This window comes from Macrotis lagotis, chromosome 1 (assembly GCF_037893015.1).
Source record: "Macrotis lagotis isolate mMagLag1 chromosome 1, bilby.v1.9.chrom.fasta, whole genome shotgun sequence".
Lineage (NCBI taxonomy): Eukaryota > Metazoa > Chordata > Mammalia > Peramelemorphia > Peramelidae > Macrotis > Macrotis lagotis.
The window spans coordinates 883726938-883751778 of record NC_133658.1 but is presented as its reverse complement, the minus strand read 5'-3'; the positions used below and the strand labels follow the sequence as shown (position 1 = coordinate 883751778).

General features: G+C 46.2%; 1 protein-coding gene across 1 annotated transcript in view; it reads right to left on the bottom strand.

Moving 5' to 3' along the window:
• Positions 1–22478, bottom strand: part of CTNNBIP1 (catenin beta interacting protein 1) — a 57019-nt gene extending 34541 nt beyond the window's left edge. Inside the window, exon 1 of the mRNA XM_074218503.1 lies at positions 22378–22478. The gene's annotated coding sequence lies outside the window, so the exon portion shown is untranslated. The remainder of the gene's footprint in view (positions 1–22377) is intronic.
• Between the last annotated feature and the right edge of the window lie 2363 nt (positions 22479–24841).

Here is a 24841-nt window from a genome sequence, read left to right as displayed (position 1 = left end):
GTCTACACAAAAGTTGGTTCTGCTCCAGTCTGCTACTGATGGCTAAGAAAGATGCTCTGTCCTGAGGAGGTGAAGTGATCCAGACCTTCCCTAAGGGAAATCCCCCTCTCCCTTCTCCCAGCTCATTCTGTTTAATGAGTTCTCATGCTAGGGACCCACAATGAGGCCTAGTCCCACAATTGATTTTTTTACCAGCAGCATCAAATATGACACTTTTTCAGGACAGCCCCATGGATAACACTAATTGCTCTTTTTACTTCCCTTGATGTCAAAGCTCCAAAATCCCAAAGAACACTGGAGAATGGCCTCCCCCAGCCAAAGTTCCTAAATACTTCCAAGATTAAAAGAATTAGTTGTCTTCCACTTCTGAAATGTTTTAAATTCTGCCAACGTGACCAATTAATCTCTCCTGATGATGCAACTCAAAACGCAAGAATCCAAAAGCTATGTCAGAAGGAACAAATGGATCATTCCATCTTTCTCAAGACCCCGGGACTCTTTTAGCTTTGTCTCAATCCATCAGGCCAATGTCTTTTGTCTACCCCCACCTAAATTTAAAGAAAAGGAAACAAATATTGGCCAGGAAAGTCTTTTAAAACTGGAGGTGAGGGGGCGGCTAGGTGGTGCAGTTGATAGGGAACCCGCCCTGGAGTCAGGAGTACCTGAGTTCAAATCCAGCCTCAGACACTTAATAATTACCTAGCTGTGTGGCCTTGGGCAAGCCACTTAACCCCATTGCCTAGCAAAAACCTAAAAAAAAAAAAACAGTGGGTGAGGATCAGAGAACACTAAGGGATAAGCCTGGGACATTTCTGTCTCTGAGTATGTATAAACCTTTCTAACCAGTGGCTGGACCTTTTAGCTACTGATCCTCGGTTCACTTTGACATCTCCAATCAGCCAGTCCTCCTTACTACTTATCTACCATCACTGACCTGCTCCTTCTTGTTTATTTGGCCAAGCACAAACTTGAGGCTTAGATCTCCAGTCTGGGATCTCCCAGAATCCAGGCCTCAATCATTCAGGAAGCTAATTCATTCTTTGCTGGGGCACCTACTCCACAGCCCAGCCCAGATGATCAGAGAATGAGTGTGTACAAAGTAGGTCGTTTAGCCCAGTTTATCTGTTGGTTGGCTCTACTCCCTCTCTTGCCTACTTTTCCCCTATTGGCATTTTCTTTCCTAACACAATAAGTACTTAATGGCTTTTTCCTCATTCATTCTATATAGGTTCATTAAAATAATACTTTATGTTCTAAGAGTGTATATAGGCCCAGAAAGAATTTCTGAATATTTAACATGTTGCTTGATATTTTGAGGATTACATGTAAAAGTTATAATCCTTTGCAATCAAAGAAATTAGCATCTTGAGGAAGAGATAAGACATATATGTGAAAATTCTTTATGTGCTAAAATAAGTGATGCTGGCAGTCTGCAAAAGGAACCATAAATACAATTGGAGATTTTAGGAATAAGCCTAATGATGATGAAAAAGGGTAAAAACATTACTTGTACAAAAATATTCATAGAAGCCCTGTTTGTGGAGGTAAAGAATTGGAAACCAAATAAATATCCTTCAATTGGAGAATGGCTTAGCAAACTGTGGTATATGTATGTCATGGAACACTATTGCTCTATTAGAAACCAGGAGGGACGGGAATTCAGGGAAGCCTTGGAGGGATTTGTATGAACTGATGCTGAGAGAGATGAGCAGAACCAGAAAAACACTGTACACCCTAACAGCAACATGGGGGTCATGATCAACCTTGATGGACTCACTCATTCCATCAGTGCAACAATCAGGGACAATTTGGGGCTGTCTGCAATGGAGAATGCAATCTGTATCCAGAGAAAGAATTGCAGAGTTTAAACAAAAACCAAGGACTATTAACTTTAATTTAGGAAAAAAAACCTGACATCTTATTGTCTGATCTTGCTATCTCTTATACTTTATGTTTCTTCCTTAAGGATATGATTTCTCTCTCATCACATTCAGTTTGGATCAATGTATACCATGGAAACAATGTAAAGACTGGCAAATTGACTTCTGTGGGGGGTGAGGGGAGGGAAGTAAGATTAGGGGAAAAATTGTAAAACTCAATATAAATAAAATCTTTAAGGAATAAGCCTCCCAGAGAAAGTAGGCCTGGCCCAGCACAATAAAGAAAAGTCAAGGAGATGGTCAACAGTAGTCAAATGCTCTCAAAAGAAGAACACACAGTGGATAGAGCACCAGTCCTGGAGTAGGAGGATCTGAGTTCAAATGCAGCCTCAGACATTTAATTGCTTAGTTGTGTGACCTTGGGAAAGTCACTTGACCCCACTGCCTTAAATTATTTTTTTTTTAAAAAGAAGAAAATTAAGTCTGATGAGAGATCATGGAATATGATGATGATAGTAATGATGATGACAGTGATAATCAGCTTCTGCAGGGAGGGAGGGACAATGCTAGGTGGCAGAGGGTTGGGGTGGAACTGGTACTGGGGAATAGAGGCAGTTCTACATATGCACACAAACACACATACACATACTTCAGGGGTCCAGCCTCTGTGGGGTTCTTGGAACCTGACAGGAGGGATAGAGTCAGCGAAATGAGTTGAGTCAACAAGTGGGTATAAGCAGGAGCAGGTTGACTGTCAGCTGCTTAGATTTATTTTTATAGTTTCAGAATCATGTATGTTTCAAGCAAGCTGAGATCATTTCCTTGATTACAAGAGTGTACAATTTTCATCAACAATCATATAGTTCATATGGTTACAAGTTTTAATCATGTGATTACAAGTTTAAGTAATAATCATAGTTAATTGATTTCTTATCCCTACTCAGACCATGATGACCTTAACCTGTCTGTTACGATATTTATTACTACATTGTATAATTGTTAATTCATTTAAAGTTATTAATTAAGCAATTCTTTTAATGGAAAGTTTTTTATATTTTTTGTGTAGGTAATGTTTTTCGATACACTTCCTTAACAGTCTGTAGTGAGGGTCTTTATGCTTGTCCACCCATCCATTAACTCTTACAATAACCAATTTTTCTTTCTGGCCTTGTTGGTAGAAACCACAGTTTCTGTGACTTTTTTATTCTTTCCCATGAAACTAAGGCTGCTGGAGTTCACATATCGGTCACCTGTACTAACTATTTTCTCACCATCTTTTTCATATATTCCTGTGTATGATAAGGGGGGGCAAAACTTTTAATTTACCTGGAATTTTATCTGACCCATCTCGTATCTGTTTTCCCTGTATATATTCTGGCATCACCTTGGAATTCCCAGTGCTGGGTTTTCCAGAGATTTCATAATGTTGAAGCCTTTTGTATGCCTCAGGGAGAGGCAGTCCTGTTAAATTTAGACAGAGTTTACAATCTGTTTTATTCAAGGAATTTTTCTGAAATCCTTCCTTTATAGTCATTCCAGTATTGGGATGAGTAAATATTGTAATCAATAATAAACCTATAAATATCAGTATGCATGAAATCCCTATATATATTGAAGAAGGAAATGTTCCATCAGGCAGTGTGACTGCCTTGAGTCTTCTTGCTGCGACTGTGTCAAACAGCTTAGAGACCCTGGCTTCCAACAACATACATTCAAATGCACATACATATACATAGATTCACACACACACACACACACACACACACACACACACACTCTTACCTGTGTGGTACATGCTCGCTCTATATCAACTGTCCTAGGTCATATCAGTGAGATGCCCAGTGTGGGGCAACTGGGACCCCTTAGGGCTCAGGAAGGTTGTCTCTTTGCCCATGATCATAACCTTGAGATCAACCAGCCAAATTCAATTGGCCCTAGAAAGAGGTAATAAAGTGAAGCTTTCCCTCAAAGTCTGTGGCAGGCTCTCTCACCATCACAAAACAGAGAAAATGGCACCTAGCAAACTGGCTAAGTTGTAGCTCCTAAAAGTCTCTTTCCCAGAAGGAAGTTTTGTGTAGGATTCATGTGGGACCCAGCCTTCAACCTGGATCAACCTGTCCTTGCCTTTCAATTCAGTATCAGGTCTTCATACTACTGTGGGAAGTTCAAAATTCTCTGCACTTTTTGGAGCTCATAGGGTCTTCCTCTGATCAAGAAGTAAGGGGAAGAGGCCAAAGGCAAGTTCAAGGCTCTTTTCCCCTTGTTGTCCCAGCATTTCTTTCTTAGATGAATGACTAGAAGTCTTGCTTCTAACTCTCTGCTCTGAGAGTTTATATAGGCCCAGAAAGCATGACCAAATCCCTCAGTCAATTTAAACAGTCTTCTTGGCACACAAGGGAAGTTGTCTGGGCTAAGTTCCCACTTAGTGAAATATCAGGTATGCTTTTGACAGGATCAATTCTATACCAGGCATCTTATCTCTTACTTGAAGTGAACTAGGAGTTAACAGTCCAGGCTGACCCCCACTTTCACACTTGAAGAAGAAAAGAGAGACAAGGCGCTAGTGACAGGGCATGGGAGAGCCAAGAGAAGGGTTTTTCAAGTGCCTTCCATCTTGAGTTCTATGCATATGTTTGTATAAAAATTTTTTTCCTTTTATTTTTCAGTTCCAAATTTTCTCCCACCTTCCACTCCCTCCTGGTGACCCACTGAGAAGGCAAGAAACCTTAGAAACATGAAGTCACGAATAACATAGTTCCATATTAGCCATGTGTGGAAAAAGCAAAAAAAATAAAGTGAAAAAATATGCTTCAATCTGCATTTAGACTATCACCTCTCTCATCATGGGTCCTTTGGAGATGTCATGCATCACTATATTATTGATCTGTATAAAGTTGAAGGTGGAGAGGAAGAAGCTGGAAGGGGAGGATCAGGAGAGGCTAACTACAGAAATGAGATCCCTCAAAGACTCAAGCAAAGATGGCAACTAATCAAGGACTATTCCCTTTAATTTAGAAAAAAACAGATATCTTATTGTCTGATCTTGCTATCTCTAAGACTTTTTGTTTCTTCCTTAAGGATATGATTTCTCTCTCATCACACTCAATTTGGATCAATGTACAACATGGAAACAAAGTAAAGACTGACAGATTGCTTTCTATGGGGGGGGAGGGAAGCAAGATTGGGGGAAAAATTGTAAAACTCAAATAAAATCTTTAATAAAAAAAAAAAGATGGCAACTAAGACTCAAATCACAGAGAAATCTGAATGTTAGCCGTGAAAAGACATATGAAAAGACTAGAAGGGCCTCATTTTAGAATGCGATGAGGAGAGGAAAGAAGTAAACAGAGTTATATTGAGAGATGGTTCACAACTCAGTTGTCGCATCAAGATGAAATTGGGATGTGGGGGTGGTAGAGAGGGACCAATGGAAGCTTGAGGACAACAGAAAACATTTGAAGCAGCTCCTGTGAGCAATGGTATGGGGAATTCAATAACATGATAAAACCAGATAGCATGAATTTATAGGGAACTAGGTCTTCCAACCATACATCTTTCCTCAGGTGTACAAGGTGAATTCCTTAGCTTATGGGGAACTCCAGGGTGGCACATATGGCACTTTTAATCAAATCACAGCTCACAAAAAACACCCCACCAAGATATCTCTGGATTTAAGGCAAAGTTTACTCTGGACAACAAGCCCTTCCTTGGCGTGATGGCCCACATGGCTGTGCTTTCTCTCAGGGGTACTGTTACATATCCACCAGTCAACAAGCATGAGTGAAGCTTATATGTACCCAGGCACTACACTAAATGTGCTGAGGATACAAAGAAAACCAAAAAGTTGTTTGTCCCTGCCTTCAAGGGGCTTATAGTCTAATGAGGGAGACAAGATGAAAACAACTCCATATCTTAAAAACTGGCAATAATCAACAGAGGGGAAGTGCTAGCATTTGGAGGAATTGGAAAAAGGCTTTTTATAGAATGTGGAGCTTTAGTTGAGGCTGCAAGGAAGCCAGAAGGTGGCGATGAGGAGGAAGAGAATTCTAGGCATGAGGGACAGCCAGAAAGAATGTCCGGAGTCAGGAGATGGAGTGTCTAGGGAGATGCCGCACCAAACATCATTAGCCTTCAATGTGAAGCAAGAATGGAAATAGGTCATGGCTATGGGAGAACATATGCTTTGACTGAGGACCCTCTCGGGAGGAATTCATTGCTCCCACAATGAACCCTCATTTGCTCACTCTCAGGAGGTAATCCAAGAGGCTCAGCTCCTGCTCTCTCCTAATCCTTCCTGGAAGAGCACTTCCCAAGGAACAGGCTACCATGCTTACAGTCTCCACCACTTGCCGAAATAAACCTCTCAAGCAGGAAGGATCAAGGGAGAAATCAATCCCCTTCCCACACAGATTTTTTTTTTTTGCCTTATCCCAGAGTACTCGGACTGAGTGACCAGGTTGTATAAGGTGGCAAATGAAGCCACTTCAATTCACACACGTCCCTCCTGTTAACAGCACTCAAGTATATATAGATCTTTGCCATATGATCACTGACCACAGGTTTAATTTTATTTCATTAGACCCTTAGTGAAATAGGAGCTAAGAGCAAGAGTGGAACAGAGTGTCTGGAGGAGCAAAGAGAAGGGGAGTGAACCCAAGATGGGAAGGGGCTTGGTTAGGTTAAAAGCTCATTACCTGGTTGTCAGGGCTAGAGAGCCACAAAGCTGAGAAAAGTACAGAGGGAGGGCTCATTATCCCTGCCTAATCTTTAAGGGGGTACAGAGAAGTGCTGAGTCCAAAAGGGAAGCAAATTTCAAAAATTAAACAGGTTAAGTTGGACCAAATTTCTCTACTTTATATTCTCTTCTTCCTTCCCCCACATCCTATAAAAAGATCTCTGAGCCAGAGATTTTCAGAGAACAACAAAATGAAACAGAAAACGGAAATTGGGCTTCCTGCTGGGGTCTTAACACCAGGTGGTGGGCAGCACCTTAAGAGTTTCAAGGCTTGTGATACTCACATCAAAACTAGGAAAACCAAAGAGAATGGCCAGATAGTCTGCTCTCAGTAATTAAACTTCAATCGTTAGTCTTCTCAGATTTCATAAGCAACCACCTCATGGGCCCCCCCATCTCTCCATGATAATTCCATTTTTCTTATTCACATTAAATTTGATTACACAAAATCTGAGAATGAACTGCACCCAGAACCATGCAGGATTTTAGGGGGCTTCCTGTTGGTATTTCTTATAAAATGGTAACACATACAAGCAGCAATAGCATAATCTGGGAGACTCGGTTTAAAGGTACAAAATTGTCCCTCTTAAAGTCATTGATGCCAATCCATTGGAGGAGTGACTTTTCCCCCCAACAGTTGCATGGAGCAAAACAGGGTTGTGAGGATGGGGGTGGAGGGGTGGGTCATCTAAGTTGACCCAATTAAGGTCATAAAAAAAAATAGAACCTAGGGGCAGCTAGGTGGCGCAGTGGATAAAGCACCGGCCCTGGAGTCAGGAGTACCTGGGTTCAAATCTGGTCTCAGACACTTAGTAATTACCTAGCTGTGTGGCCTTGGACAAGCCACTTTAACCCCATTTGCCTTGCAAAAAAAAAAAAAAAAAAAACAGAAATAGAGCCTAGACCTGTGAGCTCATTGGTATCAGGAGCAACTAGAGATGAACTCTGACAACCAAAGCAAATAAACAAAAACCTTCTTGGTAACATATACTCTTAGCTGCATAGAGCACTGAGGTGACACTTGAACCCAGGTCTTCCCAAATTGAGGGTAGTTCTCTCTATCCACTATAACTACTGTTTCTCATATACAAAACAGATATAACCATTTGACGACCAATATGGGCATAGACTAACCAAAAAGGTGGGGAAGGATTGTGAAATGCTTCAGGGGACAGAAGGTGGACAGAAGGAGGCAGCACCCCTCTTTCTTAAGAAAACTTCTGGCAACTAGTCTCTGGTGGCTGGCATGCTGCTTGGATCCAGTTGGCTTGCCAGTTTTCCTTTTGAGCTGTCAGAAGGTGGGCTTCCTCACAAGGCTCCAGTGAGACGTCTACACGAAGCACTTGGCACAGCCTCCGTCAGCGGTCATTCTACGGGTGCCTAAGCACGTGGTGCCATGACTGGGACAATCAAAGAGGGTGAGGAAGCAGCCACAATGGAACCCACACTCCCATTCCAATACAGGATACTGAAGAGGAAGAAAAGGAAAGCACAGCTGTCACCTCCCCCACCTGTACAGCAGTGAAGCCGTCCAACACTCTTCCTGGGGCCTCCAGAAGGAAGACCACCAGAGCCCATTTCACTTAAGAGTCACAAAGGAAACATCACCACTGTAGGAGGAGTCTGCTTTAGGCTTTGAGGATCTCTGTGTACAAGTAAAACGTGCATCTTCAGACAAGTTCATTTACATAGGAGGGGTCTGTGAAGGGCACAGGCTTAGATAATCTCTGCCTCTGAGGAGCAGTTGTCCTCCTAATCCTGGTCTAATTTAGAATGAAAACATTGGTCATACTTTGCTCTCTTTTCAAGCTCTAAATTGCAGGAAGCCCACCTTCTCAAAGCTCAAAAGAAAAACTGGAGAGCCAACTGGGTCCAAGCAGCATGCGAGCTGCCAGAGGCCAGCCTGCAGAGGAGGATGCTGCTGCAGAGGAGCATCAGTATGGCCAGGCCAGCCACTTGCCTCTAGTTCTACCCAAAAGTCATTCAGAGGTTGTGACCCTGCTCACAAGGGGGTCAACCAGGAGAGAAAGAAAACAAGGCAGTTTTTGACTTCACTGATTTAAAAGCTGCCTTGGGGTAGCTGGGTGGCACAGTGCATAGAGCATTGGTCTGGAGTTAGGAGGTCTCAAGTTCAAATCTGACCTCAGATACTTATTAGCTGTGCGACCTTGGACAAGTTTAACCCCACTGCCCCCCCAAAAGGTCCTTCTTCCCACTTCTTTCCCATTCCAACTCTATCTTCCCTCCTTCCCACCCCAAGCAAGGCAGCTGAAATCTGGCCTAACTAAAGAATGAAACCTGAAATGTGGAACCAGTGTCACAAATTTCACTTCAATTCAATCTAATTTGTGACCTTCATTCAGCTACTGGAAGTTCCCAGGCAGATGGATGATGCAGAATTCATACCACTTGTCTATTTTTATATTGCTCATCTCACCAATATGCTATTGATTAATGGCACCCTAATTCCTGTTGATTACTATTCTTGGGATGACCTTTAACCTATAACTCACATTTGGGATCCTACTGCCTAAAAAAGCTATGCAAGCTTTTTCATTTAGCTAATGCCTCATGGGATACCTTTTTGTTTCAGTCCATAGCTTATATTTGGATTGCATTACTGGTTTATAGACACTTTTTTTTCACAATCACCTTGTGAGACAGGTAGGTTCTTATCCCCATTTTGTGGATGAAGAGATGAAATGCCTTAGCTATGGATCACATTGGTAATAAGTGCTAGGTACAGAATCTGAACCTAGATCATTCCTGATTTCAAGCCCAGGACTTCTTCAACCATACCACTTGTCTTTTCTAATCCAGAAGCTGGAACTCATCCAGAGTGTGCTGATAGCCCGTGAGTGAGATTTTTGGTTCTATTTCTGGTTACTCTGTCTGAAGGCCAAGTCCACCAAGGTCCCAAATCTCAGATCAAGCTGAAACTAACACAAGTTGGAAAGTCAGACCCACAACCATTCTCAGGAGGAGGCCTACCATGGACTTAAATGACTTATGTTGCCCCTACAGAATTAATCTGGGATAGAGATTTATGCATTAGAAATTCCATCTACCCTGCCTACTATTCATCTTCCATTCCCCTTCCTTCCCCCTGAAATCACAATATCAAATCAGAAATATAAAAAGAAAAACAGGAAAGAAAAAAGAAAATCCGATGCTATTTATTTATGGGGAGGAGATCATTCAAACTTCCCACATGCTGAATCAATGTGTTTACTTAGGACTGGTGACAGTCACACAGGAGCAAGCCTTGTTTTCTGTTGGGGGAAGATGTACAAGTTGGAGCCAGCTGAAGCATGGCCTGCTGCCCAGATGCCCAATACGGTTTAGGAGCATCCAATTACAGGCTGTTCTGCATCAGGGCCCCTTCCCCACTTTCTGCTTCTCTCCACTCCCCCACTGCTTTTCCTCCAGTAAAGTTTCCTATAATTAGTTCAAATAAACAAGCTTCCTGCACTGAGTTCATTGCATTCCCCTAAGAATCACAGCAACTGGGAAACCCTCCAGCTTCCTGTTGGGAGGATTAGGTCATTAAATCAATTGGGTCGCCTGTAGGATGAGTGTCCAACCATCAACGTCCTGGTCAAAGACTCAGCTCCATGCAAGCAGCAGGCCAATGACCATCTTTTCCCCCAAAAGTCACCCCTTTCATTAAACGTGAAGAACAGAAGTAAGACTACTACCCTGAGAATCCTGCTGTGGATCTCCTCAGCAAAAATAATGGGGCACTTAGATAGCAAGGATTCCTCCAAAGTACACAACCAAAACACAAGGCTTGAAGAATTTTTCTTTTCCTTTTTAAAGAGAGGAGTGAGGTTCATTAAAAAGCCTTAGACTAGGGTCCTTTAGGTTGTTGGCATGAGTATGATATATATATATATATATATCACACAGATCCAGGGACCTATGATCTTTTTAATGTGAATATCCACATCAAAATCACCATCACAGGGGCAGCTAGGTGGCAGAGTGGATAGAGCAACGGCCTTGGAGTCAGGAGGACCTGAGTTCAAATCCAGCCTCAGACACTAAATAGTTGCCTAGCTGAGTGACCTTGGGAAAGTCACTTACACTGCCTTAAATAAAGAAAATTAAAGAAAAAATGTAGTCAAAATGGGGCCTGCAGGGATACTTGTACAGATGAGTTTGACACTAGTCTAGCCAACTGCATGACAAAGTCTGTATGATTTCACTTGGATTTTTCATTGTGAATGGCTATGGTGAAGTCTTCTGAATGATTTTGGAATGTGTCTAATTAAGAGATGTTGAATTTTTTATTTAGGAACTAAAAATGTCAGTTAGTCTTTATATATATCACTTTCCGTTTACAAAGTGCTTCATAAATATCACATAGCTCACAAACCACTTGGGGAGGTAGGTACTACCCCACTATAGAAGATTTAACAGAGGCAGAGGTAAAGGGACTTGCCCACAGTCATATAGCAAATAAGGGTCTGAAGCTAGATTCGCACTCTGGTCTTCCTGACTCTAGGCCCTCCTTTCCAAGTTATGGTCTTTGAGTTCCAGGACCTGTCTCAGCCCAGCATTATTCCAAAAACGGAAGCATCTGAAGGACCTCACTAGCTACAGGGAATCCCTCCATGCTGGATACCTAACCTATGGTTAGAAATCAGAGGGTCAAAAAAAAGAATTTCAATTGTTACAGGATTCAGGGAACATATGAGCTTGGTCTATGCATGATAGTCTCTATTGGGAGAGAAGCTTTTAGGAGACTTTTTGCTCAATTAAAACAATGTTGTTTAGAATATATCACAGTGAGATCTTGTATTTTCTACACCTTTAGGTTGATTGTATGATTGTCAAGATGGGGTTGGCTATAGAATATCTTTTGTGCTAAGCCATCTGGTCCTTATTCCTTTGCAGGAAACATTTCTACCACTCAATCTCTTTCTGGCAGGGAGGTGACCCTGGGTTTTTAATGGTCAGGGTAGTAGAGTCCAAGCTCTGGCAGGTTTTACCAAGCAAAAAAAGAGACCATGTCTGTTAACCAAGGATCCATCTCTTTGAAGGATGTCTACTAGATGATGGGCTTTTTTCGGCCATAGTAGCTCTTGAAGATCATCAATCAATCAACAAGCATTTGTTAGGTTCCTACTATGGATGGACCAGGCTTTCTGGGGAGACAAAGACAAAAGTCAAATAATTCCTGTCCTGAAGGGGCTTAATTTCTTTCAGGGAGACAATATGTACATACAGAAGTGTAAATAAAATAAATACAAGGTAGTTAAATTTGAAGATGCCATCTACTAAGGAGATAAGAAGCATGGATGGAAGTAATACTTCCACAGAGAAAGTCACAGATTTTTGGAATCACTGAAGTATATACATGGACACAAATACATACACATACCACAAATTCACAAGAAAAAAATGCACACACTGTGTATATATGTAAACATATGTATCATCTGTTATTAGATGTGCTTGAAAAACTGCTCCTAGTTACAAGCAAAAGCCCTTCTCATTTCTCTCTTAACACCCCAAAATAAAATAATCCAAGGAGGAAGGAAATCTCGGCTCAAGACACCCTCATGGTAAGGACTCAGTTTCCTTCCTCCCTAAGCATTTAACAATTTGATATGCAAAGTAATCCAAACATAGAAGAAAATCAGAATTCCCTGTAAGCTTATACAATTAATTGTATAACTCAAGAAGGACACCACAATCATATGACCCAAAGCTCTCATCAGATCACAAAGCCTAGTCTTTGCTACATTTTTACTCATTTGGAGCAAAAGGCAAGGAGTCTGACAGTTTAGGATTGTGGATACAAGAGAATGAGAAAAAACACACATGCATCACCAAGATGAATTAAAAAAAAAAAGAGTGTGGCACACCAAACTCTTGGACAATCAGTGTGCAGCTTACTCCACTCTGAAGGCACCTGAGAGGTTTGGTCAGCTTAAATATTATTCTGGCCAGATAAGGCCCTTGAGGTCCAAAGGAAAGCAAGGAGCTGTTTTGGTATCCAGGCTAGGCAACACAGGGGCAATGCAGGTGCATACAGCCAGAATCAGGCACACCCTGATCAACTGGTTAAGAAGCCAAATCCCCATTATCCATCAGTAATTATGCTGCCCATTCCCAAAATCATGAAACCATTAGTCACCAAATTAAATGTGAGCTGGAGCCCTAGGCAGGAATTAGCTTGCAGAAAGCTCCCAGGTCAAATGACTCCAGGTTTTACAGACTAAAAAAGAATGTCTCACTCCCAGAATGAAACCTGGCAGATTTTTTACAAGACTGTACCAAGAAAGCACACATAGGAAAAGTCCTCATACAAAAATTATCAACTGAAAAGAAAAAACAGGAAGTTACTTGGTGAAAAGTTAATGTAATTACAATCACAAAGTCATAGAATCTTTAAGTTTAAAGGGACTGGGGCCATTCAGTCTAACCCCACCCAGAAGCACAAAAGAAAAAAAGCAAATTTATCTCTAAGGCAATGTAATGTAATGTAATGTAATGTTCTTCTTACTGAGGATAAAAGCCTCTCAAAAACCTATCTCTAGAACTATACTGCAAAACAAATTTTATTTAGGCCATACAGTTTTTGTTATGCAAAAATTTTCTAGCACAAAAGCATAAGAAATAGCAAATCTAAGGACTACTTGAAAGTAATTCCCCATTGAAAGTGTTCACTATTCAGATGTCACTGATTAAACAAAATACTTCTCAGCTAGTAGCAAACCACCACCTCAGTCTCACAGTAAAGGTGCTCTTAACCAAAGGAGGTGGCCCTTTTGAGCAGAAGCCAAAGGTCAGGTAAAGAAGCATACATTAGATATTGTCCAGTTTTTTGGAGAAGGTAAAGTAGTGAGAAGGATTGACAATAAGTCACCCAAGTGAGAACTCCCTGAGCTAAGAGCAAAAGCCATACAAGAGGTTTGAGAGGAACAATACAAAAGATGGGGAGGAAAGCCCCTCCAAGGTCACCCCAGATAAACTCTGGTGAACTGGTCTTCCTGTGAACCCCAGAGGCTCATCACCAGCACCACAGCCTATAACCCTGAGAAAGCCCAAAAGGGAGGAAAGTTGAATGGGAAAGAAATAACAAGCCCAGCAGGTGCCTCTTTTTCTGGTTGTGGCAGCTGAGTTCAGGTAGAGAAAGAAACCCCCTTCAGAATTCTACCTGCTATCTGGGGCAAGCTGGATTCCACTTCAGTGAGCCCTAGAGGACACTGTCCCACAAGAAAGTGTTCAGGACACAAACACACTGATTCCTGCACCAGGGGATCATGGGACCATAGATCAATCCTTTCATTTTACAGAGGAGGAAACCGAGGCCCTTACCTTGCCAAATGTCATACAGGTGGGAGTTCTGAACTCAGGTCCTCTAGCTCAAAATCTAGTATTCTGTCTTTTGGGGCACTAGGCTTGTCTCCATTAGGTTGTGAGCTCCTTGAAGGGAGAGGCTGTGGTTTTGCCTTTCTTTGTGTCTTCAGAAGTTAGCCCAGGCCAATAAATGCTTACTGATTTGGACCATCAAAAATTTATGAACTTTAACTCCCCAAATAATGTCAATGGAAGCAGTCTGGAAAAGCCTCTCCCTTTCCTCAGGAACGTACTGATTGTAAACTAGGTCTCACTCTCCCTTAATCCAACTGTTCCTGTCAACAAAAGGGGATCAGTTCTCAGGACTCCCCTTCAATCACATTCTGACACTCCCTGGGCTCTTATTAAGATGGAAGCTTAAGTCACATGAGGAGGAGGCCTCCATGGGTGGGGGGTGGGGGAAGGAAGGCACCACAGACCATGCCACCCTGGCCTGTGTGTTCCTCTTGGGCAAATAGTGGGTAGAATGCTCACCCAGTCCTCTGCCTGATCTGCCTGAGCCCTGGCTGGAAGGCAAGAGGAAGAACACTGTGTGCCCTTTCATTGAATTGTCTTGCCTCCTTCCAGAGATGTGTATACCTGAGGCTAGGTAAGCCTAGAAAACCCTCCTTTGGATCCTATGATGCCATGCACATATCGCCTCACATCTAGGGGCTCAGAAACACAGTGACAGGAAACTAATAAATCCCATCAGAGAGCACAGGGATCCTCAGTCCCCCCCCCACCCCAGGCCTACCTGCTTCTGTTTGTCTTCTGTCCCTCATATGGCAGACAGAGAATTGACCCAACAAGTCTTGGCAGTGATGAGAGAATCTTGGAGGAAAAAGATCTACATAATAAATGCACAAGATTGTATCTGATCACCAGTGCTCAAGAAAATCTTGAGAGAGAGAGAGAGAGACCAGACGGAGACAGACAGACCTCCTTTGTACAAATTTAAATTCCAGTTTCCTAAACAAAAACTTTAGTACAAGGGCCCTAATCCACCAACTATTTCCCAATATCTATTTTTACCATCATCAGCATTGTTATTCCCTCTTCACTCAATAGAAGTGCACTAATGAGCTAATAGAACTGAGGTCTTTTTTTTTAAGCAGCAACTGCCAAGATGCTGGTTATTTCTAATGATCATTAAGCAAAGCATATCTTTGTTAGACATATAACTGAATTCAGTTCAATACTTTTTTTTCCCCAAGGCAATGGAGTTAAGTGGCTTACCCAAGGCCACACAGCTAGGTAATTATTAAGTGTCTGAGGCTGGATTTGAACTCAGGTTCTCTTGACTCCAAGGCTGGTGCTCTATCCACTGCCCCACCTAGCCACCCACTTCAATAATTTTTAAGAACCAATGAATAGCACTATGCTAGGCTGAGAGGGAAGAACCAAGAAAATAAGATAGAATCCCTCTTCTCAAGGAGCCTACAATCATATAACTTCACCTAGTCACTTTTTTACTTCCACTCCTGTTACTGCAAAGGAGCCTTTTGGCCTGGACTCACTCTCCTGATCAGGCAAAACCTGGTGGAGCTGAAATCTGGGATTCTGTTCCTTCTTTTGTACCCAAGAAGTAGAGTCAAAGGAGGTAGGGTCCAAACCCACGTGTGGATTCTGGTACCATCTAAGTTCCTTGATATCATCAAACAGTATAAAATGATGGTCTGGGAGTTAGGACAGACTCAAATGCTGGTCCTGTCCCACTGGTGACTTTGGTAAGCATTGTGGGCTTCCATTTCCCCATCTATAAATGAAGAGACTGGACTGGATAGCCTCTAGCCCTCGTTCAATGATCCAGTTTTTCCTTCACAAACTGTTTTATTTTCTAGATGAAGACATTAAGGCATTCAGATCAGAGAGGACACCTGACTAGACTATGAAGTCTTTAAAATCGGTTTATCTCTTTTGGGTTTCTAGCATCTGAATAGGGAGCTCCTTCTGTCACTGTATCCCAGCATGGCACTGCTACAACACACCTTAAGAAACCATCTGGACCAGCCTCCTCATTTTACAGATGATGCCGAAGTGATTCGTCAAAGATGAGAGTCAGTGGCAGGACTGATTTCCCAGCCATTATTTTACAAGGCCTCAAGCATTTGCTACTGCAGATGGACAGTGAGAAAGCAGGGTCAGAGCTTGAATCCAGATACTGATGCCCTGGTTAGAACTCCCAGGTCTTTTAACTAAGCTTTCCACTGACTCCCTGGCAATGCTACAAAACTGTGGCACTCCAAACTCAGTGAGAATCCTTCTGGAAGCAGAAGGATTACAGAAGAAAAGTGAAGAAGAAAAATGCCCCAGAGGAAAATTTCTGGGAACTCATTTAGGGCAAAGAAAGACAGCCTACAGAATCATTATAATACTGCAATGAACCCAGCCCTTAAAATATCAGAATTCTGGGTTTATGATGCTTTATCTGCAACAGAAGGAATAGGTAGAGAACCAAGCTTTCCCCTTTCTGAAAAAAGTTGATGGATGATGGGTATGTATAATTGAAAATGGAGTCCAATGGAGGATAGATAGGCTTATTTCACTTATTTTTTGCTCTAAGAGAAGGGTCTTAAAAGGTTGAAGGGAGGATTGTAGTGGTACAAAGAGCAGAAAAATCAAAAGGAAAAGAAAACACCCAGAACTCTTACTCCTTGAAATTGTGTAGAAGGTGAAAACTAATTAGAACCATTCACTCCCTCCAACTCCACCCACTCTAGGCTGGACTCCTAATTCCTCTTAGGGATTATCCTTTTCCCTCAGAGATGATTATGCCATCAGAGCACAATAAATGATTAATAGAAAATATAATAAGACTTGCTAGTCACCCTCCCCTTTCATAAAGAGGAGATCAAAAGCAGTGGAGCACAAACAACATGATGCCCCTGGGAGTTAGGAAAGTAAAAAGTACTCCCCATGTCCGGATGGAGAAAAGTGAGTCCAAGAAAGGTTAAGAGTCCAAGATTAGACAAGTTAAAAGACAAGACCAAAACAAATAAACCAACCAACCAATCCAGGGTAACAAATTGACAGCAAAATCCAGGCAACACTAGCTAATCCCATCATCCCATTCATCTCATTGGGTTTTCTATTGCTACTGGTGACTTCTAGGATATATTTCAGATGCTTTCAATGATGCTGAAAGAGATTTTACAAGATGCCTCTGGAGCCAAAGGAACTGGATTCAAATCTTCATTCCTTAACTATCAAATGAGGGAGAGGGCCATCTCCAGTTGACCTGATCCATATCTGGCCACTGGACCCAGATGGCTCTGGAGGAGAGGTGAGGCTCCTCACTCAAATCCAATTCACTTGCTTGTCAAGGCATCACCTCCCTGATGTCATGGTCTTCTTCAAGAACAAAGAACAAACATCCACAAGGACAATCAGATGAGGGAACAGTACCCAGCCTCCACGGTCCTTTCCAGCTCTAAATCCAGGATCCTTTGGGAAACTCAACTTTGATCACTTGCCTTAACTCACTAAATTTCCTGGTTCCCCCAACGTTAGAGAAGCAAGTACAATGGGTCACTCCATAGTAACTCCTCTGCATCGCAGTCTGCTTGGCTAAGCCTACTTTAAAGGTGGCCCAGCAGCCTACTTGAGACTGGATTCTTAAGAAGTGAAGTTTGGAGACTTGTCATCTACAGAGTTCTCCATCTCCATTCACCCTAGACCAGAGAAGGAAAATATTTCGTATGAGGACTCTCTTCTTGCAGAGATGATCAAACAGGAAGTACTCAGGGTGACTGAACAACCTGACCCTCTTTAGAGGACTTTGGACACTGATAGTGTCCTCCTCCCTCTCTCTTCCCTTTCCTCTTACAAGCCCCCCCCCAAAGTATACAAATCAAGATCAATAGCAAAGATGTAAGAATAATAGAGCATCAGAGAAATGTGAAGAGACTAAATCTTTATCAGACAAGTAAAGAGGAGACAATTGGGTCTCAGGGTCTCAGTAGTCTTGGTATGGGATGATCAAACATCACTATGGGGGCCTAGCAAGAAGCTAAAAGCTTAGCAGTGTTGAGAAAAGTAAATTACAATGATTCCTGTAAATCCCAAAGGCAGGCCTATCTTCAGTAACCTGGCTAAGAGCTCCCACATCTCTGGAACCCAAAGCCCAGAAGAGGGCTGGTTTATAGATGAGTCACTCAGCTCAAGGGGGACCGGAAAAGACCTTGGTCACTTGATGGTCCCTGAATAGTTCTCTTGGGACAAAGGTAGCCCACTCCACCTACTCTTTTAATATCTCTTAATTGGGCCTTATTCATCTCCTGGTGAAATAGGTAGAGAAGAGACAGTTTTATTTATTCTCACAGATTCATGCTAGGTAATAGTTCATTTGCACTCAAATGTTTCCACCCACCATCTCATGACCTGACCATAAAAGCATTTCCTACCCCACTCTGCTTAGTTCCATTCTCAAACTAAATATAGGCAGCAATTGTCCCACTGCCAGATGAATCCATTCTTCAATTCTTATAAGTGAAGACGATCAGAAAAGGACACCATCCCAATATATAAACTATGAACCTACCAGAAATGTGTATAAAACACTGGAAGAATTGTGGTGTAAAGCACAGAGTGTCAACATGGGAATCAAGAAGACCTAGATTCAAATCCTGACCCTAACTGGTTCTGTGACCCTGAGCAAGTCACAACCTCTCTGAACCTTAGGGTCCTCTTCTATTCTCCATCCCTTCCAGCTCTAATTTGACTAATCCATGATAGTCAATGATTCTATGGTCGCATATCTCACACCAAAACTGCTTATAATTTCTCTTGTCTCAGAGAGAACATGGCAGTTACCTTTTCCCCAAAAAGTGTCTTCATTGCCTATTCCTTCCACTCCAATGAACTGGCAACCCTTCTTTCCCACAGACCAGTCTTGTTTTCTTAGGTACCACCGAATGTATATGTGATATGTACAACTAGGGGACAGGCATGAATTCTGGCCCTGTGGTGGACTCCCTGTAGGACCCTGGGCAAATTAGTTCAGGCCTGGAGGGGTTGGCTGAGATGATATCTGAGGGAACCTTCCCATTCTAGAGCCTGTGAGCTAGACACACAAAGAACAATCTGCCCCATTCATGACCCAGGAAACTCAGAGCTGGAAGGCACTTCACAGGTCATTCATTCCAACCCATACCTAAGCAAGAATCCCATCTACAACATCCCTGAAAAGGGGGTCATTCATCTTCTGCTGGAAGATCTCCAGGAACAGGGAATTATGTTTCTTGAGGCAATGAGTTCCACTTTGGCATATCTAATTGTTGGGGAGCTTTTTCCCCTGACATCAAGGTGCCTCTCTGACTCCTCGGGAATCCCATCTCAGCTCACTGCTGCCACTTAGCCAAGCAGAACATAGCTTTGGAACTTCAAATGGAGACACAGGATCACAGACTGAAAGCTTGAAAGAACCTCAGAGGTCAGCAGTCCAAGCCTCTCATTTTACACAGGAGGAAACTGAGGCCCAGGAAAGTTAGAGTGACTCGTGCAAAGTCACATAGGCAGTATCAAAGGCCCAGGTCCTCTGACTCCAGAACCAGCACTCTTTTCATTGAACCCTCTTGCCTGCCTCATTCACTGAGTCTCCTATGTGCAGAGAACTGCTCTGGGTCAGCTACTTTACTGCCCAAGAGGTCAATATGCCTGAGGCTTTAAGTTCAAGGTGCTGGAGTACAGTGGTAGGTAAAGCAAAAAAAGGTAACAAAGCAACTGAGCCTGAACAGCAGCAGGCTGGCAGGCCCAAGTCAGAAGGCCCCGGGCCTCTCACCAGGGGCTCTTCTGTACCTCCACCTCTCCACTGGGAGAGTCTAGGCACACTCCCTATCCAGGCCTCAGGAAGGACACCAGCTAAAGTTAAGTACTGTTCCCAAGGACCAGGAGGTGCTGCCTCCCAGCTCGGGTTAATAACGCTTCTCATTTGCTGCCAGGAAGGGGAGTCCCCGGACTGCCCGCCTGAGAGCCAAGTTGGCAGCCCCACAGCAGGCACTGCTCAGACAAGTTCGGTCTAAGCTCAACAGGGAGAACCCCAGGGAAGGAAGCGGGGCCCAACATGGTTCTGGCCTTCAGGCCTCCACAGGCCTCTAAGGCTTGACTAGGTCCAAAGAGAAAGACAGTTAAGAAGTTTGAGTGGGGAACTAGCTGGAGAGGTAAATTTTGCTGTCACCTCTAGCCAGGCAGGTAAGAAACCTGCCTTAAATGGGCTCCTCCCCTAGAAGTTGGAACCACAGAGGAGATCCAGGAAGGACTTTTTGAAACCAATAGGCCTCTTTCCGATTTGGGATTCTAGTGGGTTGGGAGGAAGAGGATGAGAAGGCAGGCAGGGAGGCAGAAGGCAGGAAGGTGAAACAGAGTTATTTTTAGGAGTTACAAAGAGTTTGGGGAGGGGAGAAAGGGTGGCAGAAGGACCAGGTGCAAGTGAAAGGAGAAGGGTGTCAAGAGAGCAGTGAGCCTGGACATTGGTGGGGCACCTGGGGTCAGAGAGTGTGGTGGGAGAGAAGAGCGCTGGCAGAGATAGCCATTCTGGGTCTCTAGATGACCTCTCTGGGCCACAGGGATGGCCGCTGCAGGAATGCTCGCCATGGGGCAGCCAAGCGCAGTGGGGGAATGTGGTGGGACTTCAGAAACAGATGAGGATCCATAGGTGGATGACTTGCCTATAGGCTTGAGGAGAGGGAAGGGGGGATATGAGGACAAGCGGGTCCTGGCCAGGTCCAGGGTCAGAAGTGTGGGGAGCATTAAGCCGGGGTCAGCAGGGTGCAGAGAACTGAGAAGGGAGAGTGCAGGTGGTGGGGAGGGAAGGCACAGGCCAGAAGAAGACTCTGGAAGAGTCAGAGCCAGCCCACAGGAAAGGGGGAAGAGCTGGGGTGGATGAGGAGGGAGGGAAGTCTGTCGGTCCAGACCCAAGGTGTGTGCATCTGTATGGGGAGGGAGGGGGCCCCTGGTGGGGGAAGGGAAATGTAGGGGGCCGGCCTATCTAGAGCCCCGAGGGCAAGAGTGTCAAGTACTGGGTGGGGGTGCGGAGGGCACAGGGAGAAGGCAGGGGGCCGGAGGAGGGAATGGGAGTTTGCGCTTTTTCGGGATCCCGGGCCAGATCCAGGTGATGTGTGGGGACATTCCGGGTGAGGTCGGCAGGCAGGGGCTCGGAAGGGATACTGAGGGGGCACACCAGACCATCCGGGCCAGGCCGGGATGGGGGAAGAGCCGGGGGAGGCAGCAGCGCCCCGCCGAGGGGGGCCAAGGGCAGCTGAGGGGGCACCGGGGCGGGTGCCCGGCGCCGGGCGGGGGGAACCGAGCCTGTCTGTCAAAGCCAGGTGGGGGAGGGGAAGGCGCGCCGGAAGCCCAGGAAGTCTGCCTGCCCCAGCCCGGCCGGAATGGGGGTGTGCGCCTGTTGGGGTGACGGAGGAGGGGCCCGTGAAGGGGAGGGGGCAGGGGCTGGGGAGGGAGGGACTGCTTGGGGGCAGAGATGGGGGAGACCTCCTCAGACTCGGGGTGCAGGGGAGGGCCTCCTCAGACTCGGGGTACAGGGGTGGGGGCCTCCTCAGACTCGGGGTGCAGGGAAGGGTCTCCTCAGACTCGGGGTGCAGGGGTGGGGGCCGCCTCAGACTCGGGGTGCAGGGGAGGGTCTCCTCAGATTCGGGGTGCTGGGGTGGGGGCCGCCTCAGACTAGGGGTGCTGGGGTGGGGGCCGCCTCAGACTCGGGGTGCAGGGGTGGGGGCCGCCTCAGACTCGGGGTGCAGGGGTGGGGGCCGCCTCAGACTCGGGGTGCAGGGGTGGGGGCCTCCTCAGATTCGGGGTGCTGGGGTGGGGGCCGCCTCAGACTCAGGGTGCAGGGGAGGGGCCTCATCAGACTCGGGGAGCAGGGGTGGGGGCCGCCTCAGACTCGGGGTGCATGGGTGGGAGCCTCCTCAGACTCGGGGTGCAGAGGTGGGGGCCGCCTCAGACTCGGGGTGCAGGGGAAGGGCCTCATCAGACTCGGGGTGCAGGGGTGGGGGCCGCCTCATACTCGGGGTGCAGGGGTGGGGGCCGCCTCAGACTCGGGGTGCAGGGGAGGGTCTCCTCAGATTCGGGGTGCTGGGATGGGGGCCGCCTCAGACTCGGGGTGCTGGGGTGGGGGCCGCCTCAGACTAGGGGTGCTGGGGTGGGGGCCGCCTCAGGCTCGGGGTGCAGGCCGCCTCAGACTCGGGGAGCAGGGGTGGGGGCCGCCTCAGACTCGGGGTGCGCGGAGGCACGGCGGGGGCACAGCGGCGGGGGGGTCGCCGCCTGGCCGCCCCTCCCCAGGAGACAAAGAGCCGGCGGCGCCCCGCGGAGCCGGGCCGGGGCCGGGGCCAGGGCCAGGGCCGGGGCCGGGCCGGGCCGGGCCGGGCCGGGCCGGGCCAGGCCGCCCGGCGCGCCTCTTACCTGGGCCGGCCCCGGGGCCGGAGCGGGGCTGCGGGCCCGGCCTGCTCCGGGGCGCGCGCGGCTGGGCTCGGCGGCGGAGCGGCGGCGGGAGGAGCGGGAGCAGCAGCAGCAGCAGCAGCCGGGCCGCCTCCGCCTCAGCGCAGCCTCCGCCTCCCGCTCCGTGAGTCACCGCGGCGGGGAGGGCGCGAGGGAGGCGCCAGGCCGCCGGGGGAGGGACCGGGCCTGGGCGGCCTCGGCCCCGCGCAGGCCGCGGCGCGGGGGGCTGCGGCGGCGGCGACGCCCGCCCGCGGAGAGGGGGGCGCGCCGCCCGGGGGCGGGGCCGGGAGGCTTCGGGGGCGGGGATTGGCCGGCCTCGGGGGGCGGGGCCCGACGGGGCCGGGAGCTGCCACCGGCGGGGAAAGGGGCGGGGCCTCGGGGAGGGCGGGGCCTAGTCCGGGGCAGAGGCTGGGGGCGGTGGGGGGAGCGGCCGGGGGCGGCGCCGAGTGGGCCGGGCGGGGGCTCGGTGGGGGCGTGTCGGGGGCGTGCCCGGAGAGGGCGTGTCTGGAGCCGGAGCCCGCGGGTTATCTCCGGCTCTGGGGCCACCAAAGTCCTCTCCTACGCACAGAGCTGCTTCAAAGCGGGGGGGCAGCCAAACCAGCAGGGGCCCAGAAAGCCAGTCTGAGCTTGTCCGACTGGCCCAGTCCGGGAGCGGGAGGAAGGGCGAGGAGCAAACAGCTCGAGTCCATGCAGCACGCGTGTATTAAGCGCTTGCTGTATACCCGACAAGAGCCGGGGGGGATACAGCGAGAGGCCCAAGCCGGTCCCTGCCCTGTAGGAGTTCACAAACGAAAGGGGGAGACTGCTTGCAAACAAGATGCATCCAGGACAAATTGGGGGCTCACAGCTATGTCCCGAGACAGGCAGAAAAGTTAGGGTGGATTTAATAGGATGGAGCTTAGAAGAGATAAATGGAAAACTCAGTTTGTGTCCAAACACTCCACTGCAGGGGTAATACTGCAGGTGGGGGCGGGAGCATGTGATGAGACAGCAGTTCAGGTGAAAAGACCTTGCGGCGAAAAGACCTATTGCCGAGAGTGGTTGCACTGACAGAACAGAGGCGATTGTCCTCCTTGGTGAGCAATTTTCCTGCCTGTCTCTGGAGACGCCAAGGTTACTCCACAGCTGGAGTGCATTTTAGAAAGAACCATTAGCAAGCCAGAGGGAAAACAAAAAGATGAACAAGATGCGAAGGGGACCGGAAAACTTGCCACACTAGGGATGGCAGTAATAGCAATAACCCCTAATACTAACTGGAGAGGCAATGTGACTTAATGGAGAAACCACTGGTCCTTGAATCTGGAAGACCTGGGTTCAAGTCCATGCTAAGCATGTGACCCATAGCAAATCACCTGTCAGCGTCCTCAGAAAATTCTTTCATGGTAAACGACAAAGATGTTCATCAGCGTTTGTAGAGAGAGAACTGAGTGAACTTATAAGTCTGATAAAAACAAACAAAACTTGACATTTATCTGTTTTATCTAACCCAGAGATTCTTAATCTGATGTTGCTTTAGTCATGTGTGCGACTCTCTGTGACCTCATTTGGGGTTTTCTTGGCAAAGATATCAGAGTGGTTTGCCATTTCCTTCTCCAGTTCATTTTGCAGATGAGGAGACTGAGGCAAACAGATTTAAATAACTTGCCCAAGGTCACATAGCTTATAAGTGTCTCAGGTCAGATTTGAATTCAAGATGAGGGCAGCACTCTATCGAATGTGCACCTAGCTATCACAACAACCACCTCTCTGAAATTTAGCATTTCCTTCAATTATTAGTTTTTTTTTAAAAATATTAACCTAAGAAGTGGTCCATATTCAATACATGACCAGAGTCTATCACACACACACACACACACACACACACACACACACACACACACACACACTTAAGAACTCCTGATCAATCAGTTGCCTGAAAGTGTATATCTCATATGACCCTCATAATAACAGTGAAGTAAGTGCTACAAGCAGAAACTGAGGCGTATGTGGCATTCAGGAAAACTAACACTCTGGTATGAGAATTACTGAGCACCTTTCAAAGCTGCCCCTTGTGTCCCTGATTCACACAACTGTCACCTGAGAGTCTAAGAAGCTAGAGCATGTACATCAGCCACACCCTTGATTGAGGGTAACCAAGGCCTCAAACCCATCAGGGAATCACAAGGGTGTCTACCCCAAGCATGTGAAGACTTTTCCAGTTGGAACGAGCAGATGAGAACAATTTGTTCCAGCATTCATGATGATGGCAGGGACTGTGGAGAACTGAGAGCTTGGTCAGACACTGAAAATGCCAAGGTTATCCATTTCATCCTGGGCTCCATCAATCATCTTGATTTTTGACTTGCCACTGGACTTTGATGACTTAGGAAAAGATAATGAGGCCAGTTACGTCATGAAACTCTGTCTCACTTAAATCCAATTCACCCAT